This window comes from Tinamus guttatus, unplaced genomic scaffold (assembly GCF_059628265.1).
Source record: "Tinamus guttatus ecotype Peru unplaced genomic scaffold, ASM5962826v1 Tinamus_guttatus_pri_ptg000213l, whole genome shotgun sequence".
Classification (NCBI taxonomy): domain Eukaryota; kingdom Metazoa; phylum Chordata; class Aves; order Tinamiformes; family Tinamidae; genus Tinamus; species Tinamus guttatus.
Genome location: NW_028288747.1, coordinates 1,771,998 through 1,785,462, shown reverse-complemented (window position 1 = coordinate 1,785,462; position 13,465 = coordinate 1,771,998). Strand labels below are relative to the sequence as shown.

At 35.7% G+C, this 13,465-nt stretch overlaps 1 long non-coding RNA gene across 1 annotated transcript in view; it reads left to right on the top strand.

Moving 5' to 3' along the window:
• The first annotated feature begins 435 nt into the window (after positions 1–435).
• LOC148594692 (uncharacterized) overlaps positions 436–13,465 on the top strand; it is a 524,454-nt gene continuing 511,424 nt past the window's right edge. Inside the window, exon 1 of the long non-coding RNA XR_015913364.1 lies at positions 436–1,032. This is a non-coding gene — a long non-coding RNA (uncharacterized LOC148594692). The remainder of the gene's footprint in view (positions 1,033–13,465) is intronic.

Sequence of the window (13,465 nt, the reverse complement as noted above, 5' to 3'; positions counted from 1 at the left end):
CTCCTTTCCCCTGATATTTAGTGCTACTTTTTCATCCTCCTTTTCTGATACATGTAGATTATTTAGGCAAGAATTTGACAAGCTCAATATTTTTTTTCATTTCTACCATTTGCAACTGTAAATGTATAACAGGTCACTGTAGTCTGTATATCCTTACCTCTTAAAGCTCTGTCTAATTGAAAAACATTAAAGTGAGCAACACTATTATTGTTACTGGTTTGAAAAAACAAATATTCTGGAAAAAAAAGCAGTATCAGGGTTTTCTATTTTATAACAGCCTCACTGTTACTTATTTCTGCTCTGTTCAATGAACAAAATGCTAGAAAGCTTATGAAGAGGTTGCTTCTTAGCTGAGCACCAAGTGCTGTGCTTGCCAGGGAGATATTTTATTTTTACCTATCTGTCTGATTCAAGAAACACTAACCAACCCACAGAGCTGTGCTAGTGCCATTCTTATTTGAAATGGAACTAAAGACATAGCTCCATTTTTGGAAAATGAGATGCTGAGTGTTTTCTAAGAGTTCCTTGGTATCAAACTGGAACAGCTATATTCTGACAAGCAGTAATCATCCTAACGACAGCTTCCCAGTAGCTCTTTTGCAAAAGGCAGTTTAGTAGCACAGTGTTCCTTCATCTTGAGTTCGAATTGTCTAGAAGAGATAGAAAAGAAATGGCAAAGGACAGGTAAGTCTTTCAGCTCATGAAAGCAGTGATCAGAACTGGGAGAGTGCTTCCATGCCCCTCCTGAACTTTTATTGATTGAAATGAAGTTGTGACAGCGTGTCCAGGTAGTTCTCCTCAAGAGAGGCAGGAAGAGGCTATGATCTTCCATAGATTGCTGTCTCTCAAGTCAAGCTGAAGCCATAAAGTACTCCAGTGGATTAAATCATTAAAAAATCTGCTGCACCTGAGTTAAGTGATTTTGACAAATTTTCCTTGTGAAAGACAAATCAACCGCAGAGCTCCTAAAATAATTCTCTTCCTTTGGACCATGCAGGCAATAGAAGGGTTGTAGAATCGACCGGCTCATATGTCTTAAAAGGGAAAAGAAAAGAAAAGAAAAGAAAAGAAAAGAAAAGAAAAGAAAAGAAAAGAAAAGAAAAGAAAAGAAAAGAAAAGAAAAGAAAAGAAAAGAAAAGAAAAGAAAAGAAAAGAGAAAAGAACCTCTGAAAAAACAAAGTCTCAAGCAGACTTACAATTCTGGTAAATACAGACTTTATATAGATTTGATGCAGGCTTTTGTGTGTGTTATTATGTGAACATTTGTTATGATCTATATTGCACCATAGGATAACCTTGCTTTACGCATCAGTTGTGAGGGCCAGTTCCTGTTTTGTGTGAACTAAAGCTTTAATGTATTGCAAAAGTTTATGAAGGAAGGTAGGAGGCATAAAGGAAAAGGGCTACAACAGTAAGAGATCAAGATACAACCTTGAACATATTCTGATATGTATTTGTGTAACGTTCATGCTGACTTGTGCAAGATCTGAATGTTATGGTGTTACTGCTGAGTGTCTCCTGATTTGTATTTTTATGGCATTCACTGTAGCTTTGGGCATGCAATTGTGTACGTTTCTATAATGTTGGTGCTGGCACTGTGCTCTAAAACATCTTTTACAAAGCATCACTGCATTGGTAAGTATTTTTAGAAAACTAAGGCTGGTTTTCTGGGTGCTGTGGTATATTTTTGCTACTACTGCTAGCTGTGCACTTTTAATGTTGTTCCCTTGGCTCACATAAAGTTAGCTTTCATTTACTTACCAATCCATTTTTGTTAATTATGAACACCTTTCATCAGGAAGTATTTGAATTTAAAGTAAGAGGAAACATAAAGGACGTTTTGCAAACAGAAACCTATGGAAACCATTCCTAAAGCTTTCATGAACCCCAGATGTATATTTACATGTTTATAATTCATCTTCTGCATGCTTCATGGAAGATGTTAGAAAATTATGCTTCATCTTTAAAAATAGTGTGATATACTTCTATCTTTCTTCTATATATCTTTCATTTTGATCATCATCTTGATGAGTAATATTCAATATTGAATATGCAGAACTAAGTCTAGAGTTGCATTAGAAAGGGGAAAATTCATGTGTCCCTAGATGAAGGGACAAATAAACTCACAACATCCTTCAAATATATCTTCATATGACTTGCATTTTGCCAACACAACGTCTTGATATAAATAATAATTTACTCACGCATACGTAGGAAAAAAAAGCTATCCTCAATTTCTTACCCAAAATGCACATTTGCAATGATTCCCTCCCTGCAGGCTAAAGGTACACTATGGCTGCATAGATTTCTAGCAATGCTCTGTGGAGCCTGAGGGGGTTTATAACACAGCACCTGCTCCTCTCTTTGATTAGGTACCACCAGCAGTCCCCACGCCTTTAGGCTGAGACTTTCTGATTGCTGCAGCACACCTGGAAACTTCCTGGTAAAAGAGGATGCTTGTGTTTGGGAGCACAGTTAGTTTTCTTGCCCACAGCTTGATTCATCCTTAACAAATTCATTCATTTAATGGTTTTCTGTGCTTTCGTATTCTCAGTTTTCCTTTTGAATAATGCCAGAACTTTGTAACACTGTTTCTTTATTTTCTTCACTATCAGTATTGTAAAACACTGTAAAACATAGAGTAGCACAAGGTAAAATGTTGGAATGCGCTTTACTTGAGAGCGATTAAACCGCTTCTGAATTTGGTACCTAGAGCCCTGAGTCTCTTAACTACTCTTTAGCACATTATATATACCCTTTTTATCCTGCATGAAAAAGAAAACCTGTACTTCTAGAAGAGATTTTAATGAATTACAGAGAATAAACGTGCAGTTGCCTACATTCTACCAGCTTCTGGTTTTGAATGATGGTGCTCAGGTGGATATTAATTTAGCTGATAGAAAGCAACTTGCATTAGTGCACACATTCTTCTGAGAGGCACTGATTTCCTCTCTACTAACAATCTTGTTGACAGTGGCTGCCTTTTTCATGGACAGTGAAAATAAATTTGAACAAAGAACCTACTAGAATAGTTTTTATCCTTTTTTTTTTTCTTTTCAGAAATGAACTGTGAACATACTGAATATTTCTTTTTTGTTGTTGTTATGCCAAAGTAGATATGCTTTTCTGTTGTTGATGAAAAGATTGCAGCAACTTGTCAGTATTCTGAATTGTCTTTGAATGCATGGATCAGATACCGACCTACAGACAGACAAGGCATGTTTTTTGCATATATGTTTCCAGTCACAGGTGAGTTTGAACCAGACTTATAAACTCAAACTCCTTTGCACAACCATAATGAAGCAAATGCCTGAAGTGCAGTTTGAAAGGATAAGTCGTAAGCTCATTGGATGAACTGACACACTTAAAAATAACAAAAAAAATCTGATTAACAGATCTGAAGAGGATCTTCTGCACTGAAAATCCTGCCTTTTTTTTTTTTCCCTCATCCCGTATCCATTGACTAACAAAAGATACTACCTTTCTCCACAAACCTAGCCTCACTTGAGGACACTCATCATCATAGCTGTAATAAAACATTATTATTAAAGAAGCACAGTAACCAAAAACTTTAATTTTCCTGTTATGGCATGACACTATGTCAACAAAGTAGACATATTTTTGTGAATTACGTTTCTCTTAATTGTACTTAAATCTTTCATATTCTAACAAAAAGCTGTTCTAACAACCCACACAGAGTGAATTGATTTAAACATGACAATGATGCTAACTCCACACTTCTTTCAACGTCTGCCCAACTTTATTTTGCTCATAGCACTTAAAAAAAAAAAAAAAAAGGAAAAGAAAGAAAAAGAAGACACACTTCTAGTTACAGAGTGCCTTAAGCACTGCGTGGGAATAAAGTCCATGGTTCCACAGAGGCTAATGTGATACTGAAGCTAAAAGCTACAAAAATCATTGATCACCCTACACTTGTATACATGATTTCTTATTACAAACCTCATTTTATTTGCAGATAGAATTTAGTATCAGATTACATTAATCCTGCAAACATTCTTAAAGCTCATCCTGCAAACATTTATTAGCAGGTTATGTGCTTGTTGCCATGAACGATCCATTTCCCTCTGTGTAGTGAGCATGATGCTTGGCAGCCAAGTGCTTGTAAGAAAAGACCTATTGGCAGTAATTCTTAACTCATTGACTTCACTAAGCACGTGCGCAAACTTTCCTAGGACTACAGGCTTAGGTACTGTTGTCTCTAAGTAATCAGATTGTGCACATATATAGCTCTCTTGAATTACATAAGTAGTAGTGAAATATGATAAAACTATATATGAAATTGCCTCTGCATACATGTTGTCCTTAAAATTTTGTCATAAATCTTCTTAACTCATCCCCTTGAAAGCTTTTACCAAGTTAAAACCACCCTATAGTACAGAGTTCAACCTCTCTGATAGATTTCCAATGATTTTCCAATGATTTTTTGTTTTATGTATGTGCCATTTTATGTAACAAAAAGCAGAAAGCTTCTGTGCTTTCCTAAGGAAATCATCTTCATCTATATGGAGAATTATTGTTTGTAAGATTTGAATACTTTTATAATAAACTCTCAAATGATGTTAAGTGTCCTTGCCCAGATACTTCAGCCACAAATAATAACCTGTCTCCTTCAAATAAATAAGTGGTGTCTATAATGACTACTTGGGGACATCCACACTTACTGACTGCAAAAAAATATTTCTCAGCTGTTATTTTATGGTTTCAGGAACCATAAAAATACTTAATTGCAATGAACCATGTTGAGAAAAAAATGTTATTTTACAAGCAGCCGTGTTATGATACATTTTTTATAACATATAATTAATGGGCAAAAGTAGCAATTGAGAAATAACTACGTAATCAAAACAGGATAAACAAGAGGAAATTAATAAATATAAAACTACTTGTGTTGGTTTAGAAAATATCCTTTTTCTAAGAGAGGAAGTTACCAACAGGCCCAAAGGAAAAAATAAGCAAAACAAACAGAAAACAACGACAAATGTGCTTAGTACTTTATATAATATTTTGTTGCCTGGCATTTCTACATTTAAGATTATTTTGTTTCCATCTTTAAGATTCAGTATGACTGAAGAGCCCTTAACCTTTCAACCTTACTGCTGTGCCAGAGATTCTTTCTAAAGACCTGATACTGGCTGCTATAGTGCCAATACAGGGTAAGGAAGATGGAAAGGAAGCTAGGAGGACAACAGAAACCCAGCCCTTTGATGGCGCCTGACTTATTTATTTATTTATTAACTTACTGGCAGCTTTGAAGGTGAGATTATTCAATACAGCCAAGCGCTCTGTCCCGAGATGCGTCTGTGCGTTCATATTGCCCATGGGGCCCCCGGGATGCGACGCGGAGCATCGTGGCTGCCATCTCCCAAATGCCTCTGTGGCTCCCTCTTCTCCACGGTGCTCTCCCGTGTTCCCCTAGGATGCTGCTGGAGCCTTTTGGAGCTGCTCCCCTCACACTGTCCTGCAGCGCTGCCCTTCATTAGAGCAGTACTCACATGGTCTTCAACCAGTTCCAACTGTTGGGCAATCTGTGGCTTCTTCTCCCTCTGCTGTGTGTCCACCCCTCATGCAAAGCCTGGGAGCGTAAGCTTAGCTGTGTTTCTGCCAACTACACAAAATTTTGCTTGGAAGTCCTTACAAAGATCGAATCCCACCCAGAAGAAGCCCAGAAGCACTGGGAAAAGCTAGATTTTGCCTCTGAATTTGGTAGTGAGCTTTCCACAGAGAAAGCAATAGCAATAGTATCTAGACATGTTCCTGCAGTGTGGATAGAGTGACCAAAAGAAAATAGGGTTTATTTCTCCCACATTTTTAGTTCAAAACACTTGCAACTAAATGCAGTGCAGCATCATTTCAGTGTTGGACAGCTTTCTGCCCTGTGTCCAGTCCTTTGCTGTCCATCTGCTACACCTCGTGACTGGCAGTTTTCTGTTGCTGCTGGCTCTTCCCAGCAAGTGAGAACTTTGTAGGACCTGCCAACCTGCACCATATACTTGATTTTTCATGCTTCTTGTCCTCAGGGCTAATCCTTCCCTTAATCCCTCATCTTTCAAATAGTTTTTCAACACTTTCTTTCTCAGTCTCACTTAAGATGTCGCTTTTATGCAGATGATACCGGTATTTAAATTCTCTTCATTGGTCCAAATATACAGTTTTTCTCTGAACTGCCTCAGTCTCTTTACCTCTTTTTTTCTTCCTAATCCAAAGATTTTTGGTAATACTAATGCAAATAGTATTTCATTGTTCTAGATGCCTTGTTGACCAAGGGTTAGAAAATAAGTAACAGGGTCATAGAAGAAAGGCTGCTTACATGCATAGCAGGAGTGTTATATAAAAAGAATTTAAGCAGCAGAGATTTTTGAAATGGAATACTGTATTCTTTCAGGAAAAAAAAATCCCAGTTTAAACTATTTAATGTGTTGCTTCTTGCATTTTTTTTCTGAGCTATCTGTGGTCCTCAAAGTCACTGCAGATGTAGAGTAAATGGCAGTTAAATAATTTACCTGATACTTTCTTTTTCCTAGATAGCTATGCAGAAATGGATGGTAGTTTTCCTCTACTGCTTACGTATATGTCCCTGACAATGTTTGTGCTATTAAAAGATAATCTCTGAAAATAACCTAAAAACTCAACTGTATGTTCCTGTACTCATCAAATGGTGTAAAGAATAGATAAAAGAACTGATCCTTCCAGTCAGCTCAATTTTTTGATATTGTTGTGTACATTGATATGCAATATTTAATGTACATGCAAAGCATTGAAACTGATATAAATATTTACATATATTTTTTGAAATTCCTGGAATAATCTAAAGCACATATTATGGTTAAATAAGCATGCTAATGTTCTTTATATTCTAGATATAGAGTAAAGACCCATGGTCTTTTTACTCTAACAATATTTAATATTCTTTACATAGGTTTCTTCAAGTTCATTCTCTTTAAAAGCAAGATTTTAGCTCTAGTAATGTAAAAATGGCAGATTAACTGTGATACACACATGAATTCCTTCAGAGTGTTTTCTTCTACTCATACTGCAGCAATGCTACTTGTCACCCAGAGTTTTTCGGGAAGGATGGCAGCATATTTCTTCTTTTCTACACATTTCCGAACTCTCACCAGCAAGCTGACTGTCTGAGGTTTTCAGCAGCTAGCAGAAATCCAGCCCTTGGGCTAACATTTGCCTTGCTTCTGTTACCAACAAATAAGGAATCGATAGAATATATGAAGTCAGCATATGAAAAATCTATTCATTGGATTTTTCTGAGGTTCTTGCCTCAGAAGACCTAATTTCCTCCTGTGCTCTGTAAAGTCAGTTAAGAATGCATATATGTTTCTTTCCTTCTCTTTGCCTTGATCTCTCCGTAAGAGAGGCCAATTTCTTATTTAAGCAACTAGCTTGTAGCTAAATGAAAATTCTGCAAGTTAGAGGGCACTTGGGGTAATACCAGCTCTTCTCCATAAAACTTTTAAGCACATCACGGTGGAACAAATATTTTCTTATAAAGTATTTCCTTAATCAGAAAAGATGATTAAAATCAGTGAAGCTGATAGCATATTCCTGTATCCAAAAATGTCGCAAGTATTTAACCCATCTTGTAACTTGTTGACTCCCTGCTTGATCCTACTGAGTATACGGAGCTGCTCTCCATACTGCCTGTTCAGATGCTGAATGGGACTGCTTTTGGGTGGGAAATATGCGTAGGATAAATATACTACTGGCTGGAATATAAAAGGACTTCCTATATAGATATATGTAAAATGTATTTCACCAGGCAAATCAAATAGTTGTTACAAGCCACTTCTGGATGCTCCTGAGCTTTTGTAGTCTGCAGTCCTCTGTATCCCGACAGGCACAGAGGACGAAACATGAAAATCTGGTATCCTCCTCATTGCATCTCTTCATTTCTTGAGGCAAATGAAATAGATCAGATGATAAAATCTTATGAGCTAATGATGCAGCAGTGGGCTATGCCAGTTTACAGCATCCCTGTGATGTTTGCAACCACACTCTAAAAAGGTTCTTACCTTAAACTGAGAATGGAAGTCATTACTGTATCTGTACTTAGTTGAATATCAAAAAGAGAAGGGAAGGGTTGTTATTATTTGAAAGATTGAGAGTACAGACTGTGATTTAATACTTTTGTCGTCTTTGTAAATTTTTCCCCTTCCCTCCTTTTTTCATACATTCTACCTTCATTTGTCTCTCAAAACCATCAGTTCTGTTTCTTTCAAGAACCAATAGTTGCAACAATTGGAAATCTGTCCTTAAAGTATTACTACTACTTCTTTTACACATTTGACCTGACTGAATGCAAGCTGCTTGCATTCCCCTTCAGTTATTGCTGATGAATAATTGCATGCTCTCAGTAAAACTATAAGTTTATGAAGATGAAACTCTCTTTTATGTTTTAAAATGTCTAATTCCTGCCTATATGAAAAGCTTATCTGGAAAAGTGTTGCTATAATATAAAATCTTATAGTAATACAATGCCACTTTAACCTGGAATGCTAAGGTATATAAAGAACCCTTATCTTTCCCTAGTATATCATATACCTGATGTTTAACCACTCTCTTCCTCTCCTTTCTCTTTTTCCTGGGTTCATCATCTGCTTTGCCTTCTTCCTTCTCTGTTTTCAAGTTCTCTTTGTTTATTAACCTGCTTTGCTTCTGTCCTTTTCAGATCACATTTTCCCTGCCTGAAAGAATAATTCATTTGAAAGTAGGATTTCCTTATCTTTCTCTTCATGTTTGGGTGGTCTGCCTAGTATATATGCCTGTCTACTGTATTTTATAATTTGTTTATGCCATTGGGGTATCCTAGGAAAAACGACCTGAGCAAAGTGGATACCCTAAGACATATTTGGGTGAGTTTGTTTGCCTGTTTAGTTGTTTGTTTAGTTGTATATTTCCTGGCATGGATTAACATTCTGAAGCACACATCTCTCTGGCGATTCCTGAGGGATCGGAAATAATTACCTGATGGGAGTTCAAGTTTGATGGCCTTGGAGTTTTTCTAAAGAAATTCTTTCTTTCTGTCTTCTCAAAGACATTGTTTTCTAACATTGTATGTTAGTCAGATGCCCTAAGCTTTTTTGCACCAAGGGCACCTTGTCGACTGAAACTTAAGGAACTAAAGTGATGCTCTCAGATATTGAGTTGCATGGCCTTGAGGCTTCCTAAGGCTAAGATGGCTGCAAAAAAAGATAAATTTATGTACCAAAGCCATTTTTTTCTGTTGGACAAACTAGTGTTCTTATATGACAGACTTCTATGTGGACCTTGAAAGAGAGTAAGAGAAATTCTTTAATACCACATGCCCTTGGAATTGTGTGTCTCCTGATATAAAATAATGCCCCAAAGACATACAGTATATTAGCCGATACTATAAAAGTAGCAAAAAGTGTCTCTCTGCACTTGGATAAGATACAGTTATAATTTCTATATATTAGAGGCATTAATCTTATATTTTGGAAAAATACTTACTAATGTTGTCTTTATCTCTAGGAAAATCAGTAAAAAACAAGCAAGCAAACAAAAATACACACACACAAAAAAACCCTATATATATTTTTTAATACTTTCCTAATTTGCTCTGCACTTCAAAGACATCAACTAAGGTGTGTCTTTGGAAAGGATCAAATTTGGTAAAATCTGATTTTGGACCTTAAACTGACGAAGAATGTTAATGTTGAAAACAAGAATTTTACTATGGAGATTTTGGTTAAGGAGAAAGACTACTTATGAACAGGAGATGTCTCTTCAAACTACTGCAGTGCTGGGTCCAATTAAATTCTTGTTTTCATCAGTCTCTAGGATTATCACTATTTTACTGACCATTTCAAGAGACCTCACCTGCATCCTTGAGGCCAAACCTCTTTTATTCCCTTAAAGAAAGAACACGAGGCATAAATCATAATTTGAAAGGCAAGAAAGATATTTTGTTAATAAAATATTAAATTACATATCTCAGGAAAGCTTTATGTAGTATGTATTCTACAGGTATTTATTCTTTTTTTCAATAATTTATTTCAATATTCATTTATATTAACATTGAATATCTAAAGTATTCTGGTAAGCATTTAGGTGTAAAGCTTGTGGTGTATTCTATTTTCTTCTGGAAATATGCCTTTTGAACAATATGATATTCCAAGTACTAGAAGGGAAATGGCATTATATCTATTTTTATGTCTTCTATACAGTGATAACAGTGTCTTTCATGCCTCTTTATGACCAGTTTGGCTTTACATACATGTAAACTGATTAATTTTGTGCTAGTCCTATTTATAATTGAGGAGAAAGGCATTATTTCTTGAGTCTTATCACTGCTGATGGTTCACATGTACTCTTGCATTTGTTTAATGTCCATAACAGCTCTTATTCATTTCTAAAATGATTTTGATGGGATTATTGCATATCATTAATAAGCAATTGATCTTAAATACCCACCTCATTAATTGGCATCTTTTGTTAAGTTTGTGCAAACAGTACTGGTGGCTTGCTAATCCTCTATAATCTTTTATGTAACCAACCCTGAGGATTCATTTCTATTCTTGAAAAATGAACCAGGAAAATATCTATAAATCCAATACAAAAAGAAAAAGAAATTAATACTGCAATAAGTAATGTAAAAATAATAATTTAATAGGCTACAGCAGATTTTTATCTCACTGTACATATATCATGCTAAAATCATGGGGTTTTTTACTGCTAAGAAGCATGAATATATATATTTAATTTGATATTTAGGTCGGAGGAGCCTGTCTTATAAGACACTGGAAATGGTTTTGTCATTTAGTAAAATGCCAAAATGGACATATATGCATATAATATTGGCAAATATTATAGAACATCTATAGACCCAAAATATTAAAAGTGCATGCATATATGCATGCTTTTTCTCTGTTTTACTCATCTTTCCATAAATATTTGAGGTGTGATAAAGACTCTATATTCATGTATTAGAGTCATAGATATCTGTATTCTACATTTTATTCCTGTGTGTTAGAGTGATATGAAAGAAAACTGCTTGATGAAAACTCTTTGAATTTATACGGGCAGTATTTCATTAAAGGTGATAATTTTGAAAACATATTTGAGGTTTTTTTGCTTACTTTCTCTTCCCTTTTCCCTTTATAAAATGGAGTAATGATCTGCACACTCATTCCCAGTATGGGAAACACAGGTACAATTCTAGCCTTCTCCAAAATGTATTGAAATCCATATCTCTCATCAAATGTTTTATCCTGGATGTGTTATAGACAATTTTCAGCGTTTCCTGCTGATTATGTTCCACTATGCAGTAGAATTCCTGATTTACTAAGCCAGAAAGAGAGGCTAAATAGAAGGTTTTCTCTTCTGCATCTTTAAGACACCCGACTTCTCGTGAACCCTTCAAGGATTAACTGTATTTCTTACACAAAGTAGCCACCAGTAAATGTGTGTACACAATGACTGAGTTAAAGTACTTCCTGTATAACTGAATAAAAAAGACAAAGGGAGCTGGATTTGGGTCATTTTTTAATCTTTTAACTTTGTTGTTTATTATCTGCTTAGGACCACCACTAACAGTGATATTTGGTGTTTGAGTCATTATGTTGAATGTATTTTAAACTCTCTCTGTAGGGTTCTGAATCTCTTCCTGGTTGCTAAACACCACAACTCCCAGCTTCATGGAGCCTGAGTCAACCTCAACGTGTTTTTATGTCAGAAGTAAGGACAAACCTGCAGCCAGTTCAAAGTAGATAAAAAACAAACCAGACAAATGAATAAAACTAAGAAGACGCTTTTGCACAAACCTACAGAATTCCTAGAAATGGACCGTGTGAAGTTGTTTACTGTTTACCACAAAGGCTCTGAACTGATGGACAACAGATTTTGTACATTACAGTTTAAAGGGAGGGGTGAGTTTTAGAACCCTACTGAAGATGTTAAGCTGACAAGATTCTCAGAATATTTCTGACAATATGTAATATGTCAAAATACGCTCTTTTTCAAAGTCAGGATGTTCTGCAGTGATTTATTGATTTTTATGAAGATTTCTGTAAAATATTTTTTGGCATTTTGCCAGCTTGCTTTTGACCACAGACTGACTTGAAATGTGAGCAACCAGTGACCTGGTTCTGTTTTGCACATACACAGAAAAAAATGTTTTGTTTTCATTCCAAAATGAAATTAATTACCTTGAAAGACTTACACACAGAAAACAGCTGCAGCAGTGTTATACATGGAGGAGAGTTTCATGCAGTAGATCCCCAATCACTTGAGGATTAGGGATGAAGGTCAACACTGTAAACTTCAGCCAAAACATAGTAAGCAGTCTTGGAGCATCCAGCTTTGTACTGTGCTTAAAGTTATTCTACTTAATAAGACATACTATTGTTTGGCACTGTGTTCAGAGTACTTTATTACGTGTTCCTGTTTCCTCCTTTTCAATGTGTTACTTTTTCTGCCTCTTTCTCTGCCTCTTTCTCTTCCCTATCACTTTGCTAAATTACCACTGTTGATAGACTCTCAACGAATTCTCTCTCTGCTTCTATCACACTTCATATTTACAACCTTAATTTCTCATTTATCTCTTTTAACATGTTTGCTCCCCTTTTTCCTTTTGTCAGTCTACAAATCTCCACTTTACTACCCTTTAAATGTCTGATATCTTCATCTAGAATTAAAAAAAAAAAAAGTTCCTGGGGACAGAGGCACAAATTATATCCAGATTGTCAATTATTAATTATTGCTGCAATTTACAACATCTTCTGTTTGTTAAAGGAGTGATTACTTATTTCTCTATAATTATTTTGTTTGGTGAGTCAAAGTCCAAGTTTCTACAAAAGAAATAATGAAGAAAAGGCCTTCAGATAATTTAAGGAATTCTAAATGTGCTGACTTGACAGTAAGTGTGGTCATTTTCTTGTGTTTCACCAAATCAATGGGCAAATAATATATAATGTAAGAAAGTAGAAGAAAGGTTAGACACATTTGGGTGTATTTCAAATAGTTACCAGTACTGCTACGAAATCTTTTGTATGGCTGTGTCTGGAAAGAAAGATTAAACTGTCTTTAGCAGATGAGCAGGACAATATTTGCAGTAAAAATAAAAGTGATATTGGCTATAGAGCTAGGATTATGCACCATGTCTGGTTTGCCACAGGGCATGCAGCACATAAGCCACCAGAAAGTATCTGGAAATGTTAATTAGCGCATGTAACTAAGGCATGAAACCAGTTAATAAGAAAACAAATGCGGTGCTCTGTGACACTGTCTGGAATGATGATATGCAGAGGCTCAAGCTAATTTACCTCCTAGCAATGTTTAGGGCTAGCTGAACTTCAAGCAGTAGTGACAGGTGGAGGAAAAGAGGCAAATAGGTTTACTTAAAAGGGGATAGGAGGAAGGATTTCCCAGTTGTAAATAAGTGATAGCGAATAATTGGGTAATTACTTTTATG